Raw genomic sequence first — 13,019 nt, 5'->3', positions numbered from 1 at the left:
TTCCACTGCCCTAAAGCCTACCTCAACCCCCTCCCTGCCCTACAAAACTACCCCCAGTCCCACTTACCTCACCGCAGCATGTTCCTGCTTCCGTCTTACAGCAGCTATACCGCTCACTGCCTTAACCACGCATATGCGTGGTTACGGCATATGTGTGGTTAAGACAAGCATGGTCGAGCTAGTGTAATCAGAGCACACGTGGTTCAGACCGCGGTGTTCTAACTGTTTCCCGTATTTATCTTTTTACCAGGTTGATTTGTGTTAGTATTAGTCGTAATGTGGAGTGCAGGTTGTGTCATTCCTTACTTAAGTCTGATGGACCAGACCCAGGCTGAACTTTTAGCTTATTCTGGTTCTTTATACACAACAGCGGTTGACCATTCAATTATCAACTTGGTCTCCTTAGTTTTGTATATCTCCATTACTCATGTTATAAGAATTCTGGTCAGCAATTGTTTAGAAATGGATTCCCATAATCCAAGTGTTCCAGGTCCCTGAGACACCATGGCACTGTGTCCACAGGACATGTTATCATTACCTCTAGCAACCTCAAACTCTTGCTCTCAGCTCTTTGTTACCAACGGTCATGAGCAAGATCATAGGCAGGATAAGCTGGTCCTTCAAGCTTTTCAAACTGTCACCTTAGCCCAGACATATGAAGCCATCCTGGCATGTAAGTCAGGCTCACCTTTGGATGCCGGCCCTCCAACGATATTACAAAAAATCATAGACATAGTGAACCCGGAGGTCAATGATATTGTGAATTCCTCCCTATCCTTCGGCATAGTGCCGGATGAATGGAAATTTGCTATAATAAAGCCATTAAAGAAAAAACAAAATATAGATTCTTCTAATCTTTCTAATTATAGGCCTATATCCCTTCTCCCGGTTTTAGGTTAAACTACTGAGAGAATGGTCCATAAGGAACTTTCCAGTTTTTCGGAAGCAGCTCAGATTTTCCATATTCGTCAATTTGGCTTCATCCAAAACATTCTACTGAATCTGCATTACTGGACGTATCAGACACCCTGACATTTATTACAGACTGCGGCAAGAAGGCAGTGTTGATCCTATTAGATCTGTCTGTCGCGTTTGATACCATCTCTCATAACATCTTACTAGTCAGACTAAAATCCTGCGGCATTTCCAAGATGGCACTGGCATGGATCACATCCTTCCTGTCGAACCGAAGACAAGCTGTCTCCCTGGGTACCTTTTTCTCCTCAGAACGCACCATCACTATGGGTGTCCCACAGGGTGCATCACTTAGCCCTCTTTTTTTAAATATTTATATGGCTCCACTTATTTCCCTCATTTCAGCTTACAGGATCGAAACAACATCTTATGCTGATGACACTCAGCTGATTCTGTCTCTTGAAAAAAACTCTATTGAGGCGGAAGAAAATTTTAAATCCTGTCTTACCGCGGTCATCAAATGGATGAAAAACAACCATCTCAGTTGTAACACGGATAAGACTGAAATCCTATTGATAGGGAAAAATAATCACTTTCAACCCAACGATTGGTGGCCGTTAGAAGCAGCAGACCCTCCAGCTACTGTGCAACAAATCTGGGGGTATGGTTCGATTCCTCCCTTTCTTTTACACCCCACGTACTCAAGGTGGCGGGTACATGCTTCGGCCTAATTAAGACTGTAAGAAAATTCTTTGATCTGCTTCCACATGCTGCCAGGAAAAAAGTAGCAGTGGCTCTAATACTTTCACTTCTAGATTACTGCAATAGCCTTCTGGTAGGGGTTAACAAATCTACCTTGAAGAAACTACAGGTGGTGCAACATGCTGCAGCCAGATTGGTCTTAAAACTCCCCCGCAGGGCATCAGCCTCAGCAGCCCTGAAAACTCTTCACTGTCTTCTGCTACACAAAATAATTTTATTCAAACTTCTCCTCACAGCCTTCAGAGCAAAGCGCTGATTAGGGCCAGTATATCTCTCCACAAGATTTTTGCCATACACGACAAGGAGGACACTTAGATCCACTTCTTCAAACCTCCTTAAAGTACCAGACTTCAAACTCAAAACTAGGGGAGGGAAGTTGGCGACTGTATTAGGGGCAAAGGCTTGGAATTTCATACCAAACAAACTAAGATCAATGGAATCTGAAGAACAGTTTAGGAAGGCCCTGAAGACATGGATCTATGGAACACCTGATGAATCTTGCTTCGTGCTCATCTAGATCCTAATTCTTCTATGCTGAAGCATGTCATCTGGTAGCGCCAGGAGGCTCCTTTGGGAGCTACAGTCTGCGCTTTACAAATGACACATTTCATTTAATTTGTGCCTTTCCCCAACGACTCATGATTCTCATGTGTCTTGCAGTGGCGGTGTTGGCTTCTTTCAGGGAAGTGTCCATATGACTCATTTCATTTGCAGGGAAGGTGGACAGTCAGATCGTGTGCCAGATATTGATTTGCTCTCCTGATTCTACTATAGTGTTGAAACAATATTTATCTAGCTAATAGACCCAGGGGTCACTGACAAAATATAGAATACAAAAATATGGAATACTAAAAATATCGAAGTAAAAATATAGAAAGCAAAAATATCGAAGTCCTATCTACAAACAGGTAAGTACAAAAATATAGAATCAAAAATATCGTGAAAAAAATATAGTTAGTCAAAATATCGATTTTTTTCAAATGTCTTAAAAGTAATTTAGAATTAATGAAATAATAACTATAATTAACTAAAACATACTTAAAAATACTTAAAAATCTTAAAGTATTAAATAATTAATTTAAGTTAAAAAAATGAACATACAATTTAATTGTTTAACACATATATATATATTAACATAATATTAATTAATAATATACAATATTTTTACTGTAGGATAGCGGTATGGTAACATTTACTATTACCACTCCAGCAACTGCAACAGTAGGGTGAACGTTGGATAGCGTAGGGGTAAAAATTAATATTCCCACTCCAGTGAGTGCAACAGTAGGGAAAGCGTTGGATAGCGTAGGGGTAAAAATTACTATTCCCACTCCAGTGAGTGCAACAATAGGGAAAGCTTTGGAAAGCGTAGGGGTAAAAATTACTATTCCCACTCCAGAGAGTGCAACAGTAGGGAAAGCATTGGATAGCGTAGGGGTAACAATTACTATTCCCACTCCAGACATTGAACAGTAGGGAAAGCGTTGAATAGCGTAGGGCTAAAAATGACTATTCCCACTCCAGAGAGTGCAACAGTAGGGAAAGCGTTGGATAGCGTAGGGGTAAAAATGACTATTCCCACTCCGGAGGGTGCTACAGTAGGGAAAGCGTTGGATAGCGTAGGGGTAAAAATTACTATTCCCACTCCAGAGAATGCAACAATAGGGAAAGCGTTGGATAGCGTAGGGGTAAACATTACTATTCCCACTCCAGAGAGTGCAACAGTAGGGAAAGCGTTGGATAGCGTAGGGGTACAAATTACTATTCCCACTCCAGAGAGTGCAACAGTAGGGAAAGCGTTGGATAGCGTAGGGGTACAAATTACTATTCCCACTCCAGAGAGTGCAACAGTAGGGAAAGCGTTGGATAGCATAGGGGTACAAATTACTATTCCCACTCCAGAGAGTGCAACAGTAGGGAAAGCGTTGGATAGCATAGGGGTAAACATTACTATTCCCACTCCAAAGGGTGCAACAGTAGGGAAAGCATTGGATAGCGTAGGGGTAAAAATGACTATTCCCACTCCGGAGGGTGCAACAGTAGGGAAAGTGTTGGATAGCGTAGGGGTAAAAATTACTATTCCCACTCCAGAGAGTGCAACAGTAGGGAAAGCGTTGGATAGCGTAGGGGTAAACATTACTATTCCCACTCCAGAGAGTGCAACAGTAGGGAAAGCCTTGGATAGCGTAGGGGTACAAATTACTATTCCCACTCCAGAGAGTGCAACAGTAGGGAAAGCGTTGGATAGCGTAGGGGTACAAATTACTATTCCCACTCCAGAGAGTGCAACAGTAGGGAAAGCGTTGGATAGCATAGGGGTGAAAATTACTATTCCCACTCCAGTGAGTGCAACAGTAGGGAAAGTAAATACTTCATATATTAATAAAAATAAATTAAATATTAATACCAATACAAAATGCATTAATAGTAATTACCAATTTATTATATTATAATAATTAAGCAATTAAAATACAAATAAAAATTAAATATTAAAATTAATTACCTATTAATACAAATTAATTACCAATTAACAATTATTAGTTAGCAATTAAGAATTAATTAAAAATTCATTCAAAATAAATACCAATAAATAAATTAAAATATTTAATTTATTACAACTAAATTACTTCCCACCCTATTCCCCTATAACCCCACAACCCGCTACAGAATTAAATTACGCAAAAATTAAATAACATAAAATTCATTACTTAAAATAAATTATAAAATAAATATACACTTTTCACACATATACTAACATACAAAACACTTTAAAAAATTCGATATTAATAAAAATTCTATATATTTAATACCTATATTATATACTTCGATATTTTGACTTTCTATATTTATGAAAATGGATATTAAATTACTTACCTTAAATTCAATATTTTTGTTGACTATAATCTGTCCATTCGATATTTTGTCCATTCTATATTTTCACTTCGATATTAGTGCTATTCTATATTTTTGATTCAATATTTTGTCTGTATACCAGACCCAGTGCCTTCTACTACAAAGTATGGGTACAGGATCTCGTTTTTACCTATTAAGTCTTTCTGTATGTGATGCAACAATTTGTTGATTCATCTAGTGAGCAATATCTTGGCAGACTATCCTGTTTTAGGTCTTGTGTTATGCATTTTGCAAGGCTGGGTGTAATGTGGTTGGTGATAAGGAGCCTTTGTGGAGCGTTGCATTCTGGATTTTTGGGGGAATCGAAATAGTTTGTGTTTGTGAGGTGGGTGTGTGTTGTGTGTTGAGGGTGTTGTCAGGCATTATGCGGTATGTTTTGGTGTGAGAAAGACCATCAAAGCTCTGGTGGTTGGGTAGAAGGATGATAAGTGAAGGGAAATTAGGGGGGTGAGGTGTCAGAGGATTATGGGAGCGAAAAACAAGAGTATGGCAAGGGTATGATGATAGAAGAAGACGTATGCACGAGGAGGAAGGAGGGCTAGAGTAGAAAGTTAGAAGGGGGTCAAGAAGAAAGTGGGTTTTTTAAGCGTTGGACCCACTGATAATCTTCAGGTTGTGGGTCACGGTAGATGCATTGCTGTGATAGTATCTGTTTACGCTGACATGTGTGTGATTGGGTTGGTGTAATATGTAGAAGGGGTCCAATATGGATGGTATGGCATGCATTGACAGTCTGACGTAGAGAAGTTGGATGTTCACTGGTGTGGTGTTTTGTATGGGATGCAGGGGTATTGAATTGTGGTATTTTGAGGGGGTTTGTATTGCATTGAATATAACACAGTGATGAGGTGTTTCATGGTGATCTTGTAAGGCATTTGGTTTTGTTACTGTGTGGACCAGTATGGTGTGGTGATGAGTGGTGTAATATTCGAATTGAGGGGTGAGTTGTGGTGTAGGTTTAAAGGAGTGAGGCATGCATTGGCATGGCATTGCTGGAGTGATGTTATTTGTTGCAGGCGGACTACAATGTGATGTGGTGTGGAGTTGTTGGTGTTGAACAGTGAGGAGTGGCATTTTTCTCTGTTGTATGGTGCCTTGAGAAGGGTAGGTGGTGTAAAAAACTCATCAATGTGGTGTGTTGCTAAAATATTTGGTCTTTCATTGGGGTAGGGTTGTATAAAGAGCAGCGCCACAGTGTGGCATGGAGTGTTGTTCTGTGGTGTCATGATGGGGACTGTGATTTTGTAATGAGATGATGTGGCTTTTCCAGTGTTTTGAGTCGTTGTGAGTTATGACACGATGGAGGTGATGCGCCCTGGTGTAATGATCTGTGTGGTGTTCATCTGGTAGCCCATTGATGTTATGTGTTGTGGAGTGAGGTGCAGTGTGATGTTAATGTGGTGACAGAGAGTGATGGTGTGTGCATACATAGATATTTGTGCATGGATGTCTATCCTCAAAGGTGAAATGCTTTGGGTGACATGCGTTCATTATTTTGTCAAACATTCAGGGCTAAGGTCTGGTATATGTGGCTTCAGACCATGCAGTGTATATGTATTGGAAGATCTTTAAGGTTATTGAGTTTCGTAGTGTATTGATACAGTTCTCTTCCCCTGCACCGAATTGGCAATCCATAAATTATTGGGCTGGGTGGAGACACACTGCACTAAGAAAACCCTTGTGATAAATAAAATGAAAACTAAATTAATGATAGAGAATAGCAGGAACCCTTGAGGACTACCTTAAAAAAATATGGTGCTGCCTAAGCAGAGTCCATTTGTTTGACTAACTGGGGATCAGATTTAATGATAAATTATCCTGGTACCAGCAAGCATCCAAAAGTATAGGTACCCTGCTCCACAATAATAATGCAGTTCATAGATCTTTCCTCATGTGTGAAAGGAGACTAGTTGCTACAGCAATCAGCACCTATCAGTGTAAAGCTGTGGCAGCTAGCACATGTGGCGTGGAGGTTTGGGAGCACAAAAGCCCAAAGGAGCTAGATAAGGTGGAAAACAGCTTTTTATGCCACATTCTCTTTCTGGGGCCTAAGACCCAAATGGATGCTCTCAGCATTGAACTGGGCATGAAGTCAATCAAATCATTCTTGACTTTTAAACCAATTTTATACTGGGTGCGAATCTGGACAAAGCACAGCTTGGAAATGTATCGAAAAGCTGTCCGTGAATTATGGAGTAATAATAGAGTGAATTGTATATCTTGGTAAAATCATATTTTTAAGACTCTTCTGATTTTAGGATGGAAATATTGTAAAAAAGAAAAAACAGAGACCATAACCCACGCAACAGCACAGCTATTTAAGGGTAAATATTGGGCGTACGTCAGCTCAGCAGCAGGAAGCCATTCGCTTACACAGTTGGAATTTTATATGGGTAATTTATTTCCAGGTATTAAAAGATCACTCTATTAAATTTTGCCTCTGTATTTTTATGGTTAAAACAATTACCAAAAGATGCCAAAGACACGACGCAGCCGCTACTAAATACGCTTGCAAACAAAGAAGAGAAGAAACCCATTTCAGTTTATGCAGCTTTGTACCAAATCTTTATCAGCAAGGAAAAAATAATTTAGGCCGCTATTTACCAAGCACAACATAAGGCACAGTAAAACAGCCGTGACATTTTCCCTGCAGGCCGCTAGCATGTCGGTCTATAGGCTGGTGGCCGAAAATATTTATGCAGCCTGGAGATTAACATGGGGCACCATTTAAAGCGGACAAGCTGGACCAATTAAGTCCTACTAAGCAAGCACATCAAGGAGGAAAAGAGAGGGTCAAGAACAAGCCTGTGTGGGAGATGCTTGCTGCCGAAATATTATACACTATGGGGCATATTAGCAAGAACCTCGTTAAAATTATAACGTTTTAGCGACAGGAAACTGCCGCTAAAACGGCGATAATGGGCTTGCTAATATGCGTTACAGTATTCCAATAGAAGCCCAGGTTAGATGTGCAGGACATCTAACCAGGGCTTCTATTGGAATTCTATAGAGCATATTAGCAAGCCCGTTATCTCCGTTTTAGCGGCAGTTTCCTGCCGCTAAAACGGCAATAATTTTAACGAGGTTCTTGCTAATATGCCCCCATTTTTTAATAATTGTGGTTCGGTGTAATAGAACTGGTTAGGATTAATATTAAATGGCACTAAGGGGCATATTATCAAGAACGGCGTTAATATTATCGCCGCTTTAGCGGCAGGAACCTGCCACTAAAGCGGCGATAACGAGCTTGATAATATGCCCATGTGAATTCCCATAGAAGCCCAGGTTCTGGTGTGAACCTGGGCTTCTATGGGAATTCACAAGGGCATATTATCAAGCCATTATCGCCGCTCTAGCGGCAGTTTCCTGCTGTTAACGCGGCGATAATTTTAACACTTTTCTTGATAATATGCCCACGAGTTCTCAGGATGGGATAAATGCTGAATTTTAAGCTTAATCAGACAAATTTGCCATAGGCTTACTTGTATGTTAGTGTTTATTTCAGAGCTATTCATTTTTTGAAAAGTTGTGATGAATTGATAATCAAACTACTGGATTCATGCACTTAGCACTTTAGCAGAAACTAAGGGTAGGTCATATACGATCTGGGCGTGAGTGTACAATGTTTTCAAGCTATTCAGCAGTTCACAATTTTTTTTACGTCCAGTTATCCTGAGTATTTGCACAGGCATATAATATAGTGAAGGCCCTTTTGTATCAATCTTGCTGATCCTAAGTGTATTAATTTTGTGGATTTCAAATGTTTTCTAATAAGTATGCTAGTCTGAGTTTCAAAGCTTTCCACTATTAATTATTTTAATTCAATGTGATGAATTGTTGATTAAAGCACTGGATTCATGCACTTGCTACTTCAGTAGACACATTGTATAGGGAAATTTCAATGTATTAACTTCATGAATTTTAACTGTATTAATCTAATAGATTGTTGCTGCCTTTTTATATTGTAGGACATATTTATAAGCTCAAAAAATAAAACTTACTACTGCTAGCGCATTGCTGTGTGTTCATTCTTGTCTTGTGCAGTAGATGCAACTTGTGTGTTATAGCTGAGTATGCTGAGGGTAGTGTAATGTTGTTTGGTGTTGTTTGGTGTGAGGTTATGTAGATAGTTTTGGTTCTCTGTGTAAGGTAATCAGACAAACTGCTGGAAAAGTATAACCAATCTGCAGAAGACCTTCAATCCTCTTTATTAAGAAGTAATTTGATAGTGAAATGTTTAACACAAAGGTAGACAGCAATAAACGAACAGTGACGTATACAAAACTATAGGTAGCAATAACGGGGGATTATGAGACACATCCAATATTAGGAGAAAGAAAAATAATGGACAACTTAAATTAGTATTAAAACATAAGAAGCATACATTATTTTGGAAATTGACTGGAAAAGCTATTGGCACAATAAAAAAGATAACCACACCACCAGTGGCCAAAGAAGAATGGAAAACATACATCTCTAACATGTGAATTAAATCTTGAAGATAAAAGGATAGATAAATAACTTAACGTGATCCGTGATAACAAGCTGAAGAACAACCAAAATATGAAGAGATAAGAGAAGCGCCAAGAAACCAATTGGTGTATGTGCGCGGTACCAAATACTTTTAACATAACATAACATAACATAACAGAATGGGGTAGTATTCCACTACCACCATCACAAAAAGAACTGGAAAAATATGTACGGTCCAAAAATTCTTCTTGTGCCCATCATCCAGATGGAATATTGGCAAACACCCTACAATTATAACGTGAATTTTTGACTTCCTTATCGGTACCACTAACGTATTACCAAAAAAGGTTGCAGGCCAATAATGTCTCCCAGCGTATGTGGCATATGTTGATTAAACAATGGCTTTTAACGGATCACTGACATAATAACGAGGGACATAATATCGACTACCAAAAATATCGGCGACAAAATATCGACAGACAGAATATCTACTTTGTATCTACAAACAGGCAAGTACAAAAATATTGAGTAAAAAATATCGTTTACAAAAATATAGTTTGTAAAAATATCGACTTTATTAAAAATAATGTTAAAATTATTTACTAAAATATACTTAAAAATACTTAAATTACCTTATAATAATTACATAATTAATTAAAGTTATATAAAAAAAATTACAATCATATTTGTTAAAACATATATATATAGTAACATAATATAATAAAAAAATATCCTCATTATTACCGTAGGATAGCGGAAGTGTAAAATTACTATTCCCACTCCTGAGAGTGCAACAGTAGATAGGGCGTTGGATAGCGTAGAGGTAAAAATTACTATTCCCACTCCAGAGAGTGCAACAGTAGGGAAAGCGTTGGATAGCGTAGGGGTACAAATTACTATTCCCACTTCAGAGAGTGCAACAGTAGGGAAAGCGTTGGATAGCGTAGGGGTAAAAATTACTATTCCCACTCCAGAGAGTGCAATAGTAGGAAAAGCGTTGGATAGCGTAGGGGTAAAAATTACTATTCCCACTCCAAAGAGTGCAACAGTAGGAAAAGCGTTGGATAGCGTAGGGGTTAAAATTACTATTCTCACTCCAGAAAGTGCAACAGTAGGTAAGGCGTTGGATAGCGTAGAGGTAAAAATTACTATTCCCACTCCAGAGTGTGCAACAGTAGGGAAAGGGTTGGATAGTGTAGGGGTAAAACTTACTATTCCCACTCCAGAGAGTACAGCAGTAGGGAAAGCGTAGGATAGCGTAGAGGTAAAAATTACTATTCCCAATCCAGAGAGTGCAACAGTAAGGAAAGCGTAGGATAGCGTAGGGGTAAACATTACTATTCCCACTCCAGAGAGTGCAACAGTAGGGAAAGCGTTGAATAGCGTAGGGGTAAAAATTACTATTCCCTCTCCAAAGAGTGCAACAGTAGGGAAAGTGTTGGATAGCGTAGGGGTTAAAATTACTATTCTCACTCCAGAAAGTGCAACAGTAGGTAAGGCGTTGGATAGCATAGAGGTAAAAATTACTATTCCCACTCCAGAGAGTCCAACAGTAGGGAAAGGGTTGGATAGCGTAGGGGTAAAAATTACTATTCCCACTCCAGAGAGTGCAACAGTAGGGAAAGCGTTGGATAGCGTAGGGGTAAAAATTACTATTCCCACTCCAAAGAGTGCAACAGTAGGGAAAGCGTTGGATAGCGTAGGGGTTAAAATTACTATTCCCACTCCAGAAAGTGCAACAGTAGGTAAGGCGTTGGATAGCGTAGAGGTAAAAATTACTATTCCCACTCCAGAGAGTGCAACAGTAGGGAAAGCGTTGGATAGCGTAGGGGTAAAAAATACTATTCCCACTCCAAAGAGTGCAACAGTATGGAAAGTAGATACTTCATATATTATTTAAAAATATATATATTAATATCTATAAAAAAATAATTACAAGTAATTACCAATTTAATATAATATAAAAATGTATTAATTAGAAATACTAATTTAATTAAATCATTACAATTAGTTATCTAGTAATACTAATTAATTACAAATTAACAATTAATTCATTTGTAATTAAAAACTTACTTAACAAATAAAATCTAATAAATACCCCAAAAAATTAACATAGGTAATTAGTTATAATTAAAGTACTTCCCACCCTATTTCCCTATAAACCCACAACCCACTACAGAAAATAAATTAGTTAAATTAACATCATTATCAATTAATCAATTAAATAAAATTACTTGTCAATTAAAATGTAATTAATTACAAAATAAAAATTAATTAACAATTAATTATAAATAAATACCAATAAATAAATTTACAGATTTAATTAATTATAATTAAATAACTTCCCACCCTACTCCCCTATAAACCCACAACCCGCTACAGAAATTAAATTATTTAAATTAACATAATTATCAATTAATCAATTAAATAAAATTAATTGGCAATTAAAATTTAATTAATTACAAAATAAAAATTAATTAACAATTAATTATAAACAAATACCAATAAATAAATGTACATATTTAATTAATTATAATTAAATTACTTCCCACCCTATTCCCCTATAAACCCACAACCCGCTACAGAATTAAATTACGCAAAATTTAAATAACATTAAATTCATTATTTAAATTACATTATAACATAAATAAACACTTTTAACACATAAAATACACTATAAAACAATCAATATTATTAAATGTTTGATATTTTTACTAACCTATATTATGTACTTCGATATTTTGACTATCTATATTTTAAAATTCGATATTACATTACTTACCTTCAAAACGATATTTTTGATGTCTATATTCTGTCCATTCGATATTCTGTCCAGCCTATATTTTGTACTCGATATTATGTCCATTCGATATTTTGAAGTCGATATTTTGTCTGTTTAGCCTTTTAACTCAGTTGGCAGAAATATCTTATGGAACAAAATTAACACATGGGGAATATCAATATATCTTTTATGAGTAATAATTGAACTCCATGACAGATTTTGTACCCAAATACACCTGAACAAAAATTAAGCACTATCTAAAACAATTATGACCTCCAGACTGAGACAAGGGGCATTTTGGCATCCTTGTTATTTTTGTTTTATTTTGCAGATACACCAAAAAGCTTTAGTTATGTTGTTTTTCGAAATCCCAACAAGAAGTCATACAAAGCCTATACTGTGCAGATGATACAATCCTTTTCGATGTAACCTCTATCAATGTGCTTTTGACACTTTTGCCAGATACTGTAAAGATACTCACTTAAAACTTAATATAACTACAATAGAGGTCAAGGTTGTCCAGAAGAGACTCTGTAAACAGAATTTCATCTGGAGACTCAACAATCAGCTATTAGGACATGTAAACAGTTATTGCTATCTGAGGGCGATTTATAGCAAAATAACCTTTTGGGAACATATTAAATCTGTGATAGGTCGTACAAAGACAGCTAGAGAAGCCCTGGGGAAAATGGACACACACATATTGCATAAATCAATTCAAGCATTAAGAGAAACTTATGAAATAAAAAGCGTGAGTCTTCTTATGTAAGGAAGCACTGTCTTGTTACAGAAATAGCAGAAATTGCAATTTGGAAGTAGAGGATGGAATTGGCAATAGGGTCCCCCAAGGGAGTAGCCAGAACCCCCCAAAAAATACTTCCCACTTTAATCCATACCTCAAATGTCATAGGGTGAGCAAAGCGAGTAAGTCTTACCCCACCTAGATGAGGTCTCTTTATCCCACCTTCTGTCCATCTATCTCTCAATCCTTTAAGCCTTCTATGCATCCATCCATCTATTCATGCTTTCATCCTTTCACCATTATTTCCAACCTTCCTTTTCTGTTCCATCCACCCTTTCATCATTACACTCTTCCATCCAGCTATCCTTCCACTCACACTTCCAACCATTCAGCCATCCTTTTCCCATCCACACAAATATTTTTTTCAACCAT

This window comes from Lissotriton vulgaris, chromosome 8 (genome assembly GCF_964263255.1).
Source record: "Lissotriton vulgaris chromosome 8, aLisVul1.2, whole genome shotgun sequence".
NCBI lineage: Eukaryota > Metazoa > Chordata > Amphibia > Caudata > Salamandridae > Lissotriton > Lissotriton vulgaris.
This window is presented reverse-complemented; position numbering follows the sequence as displayed.